The sequence below is a fragment of the Mandrillus leucophaeus genome, unplaced genomic scaffold (genome assembly GCF_000951045.1).
Source record: "Mandrillus leucophaeus isolate KB7577 unplaced genomic scaffold, Mleu.le_1.0 Scaffold1440, whole genome shotgun sequence".
Lineage (NCBI taxonomy): Eukaryota > Metazoa > Chordata > Mammalia > Primates > Cercopithecidae > Mandrillus > Mandrillus leucophaeus.
The window spans coordinates 118973-119286 of NW_012101411.1; positions in this window are offsets into that span (position 1 = coordinate 118973).

A 314-nucleotide genomic window follows, 5' to 3' on the forward strand; every position below is an offset into this window, starting at 1 on the left:
TTAGCCTGCACGGGGTCTGGGATGCTTCCAACTGACCTTCCTGAACTCTCTGCATCACTGGGGCTCAGAGTTGCTTTGTGGTCTGATGGCTTTCCGAGCATTTTCTGTCTCTCTCATGAATTTCTCTCACAAGTATTTGCCCTAATAAAGCCTTACACGTTTACCACTGTATTGGGGTCTGCTCCTCAAGGGACCCTAATTAACACAAGTGGCATGAAGGGTGATCCATGAAAACAAGCAAAAATGAGAATCTGAAATAAGCTTTCCCACTGCCTGGCAGGCCAAGAGGATGCCACCCGGGTTGGTGGGGGACA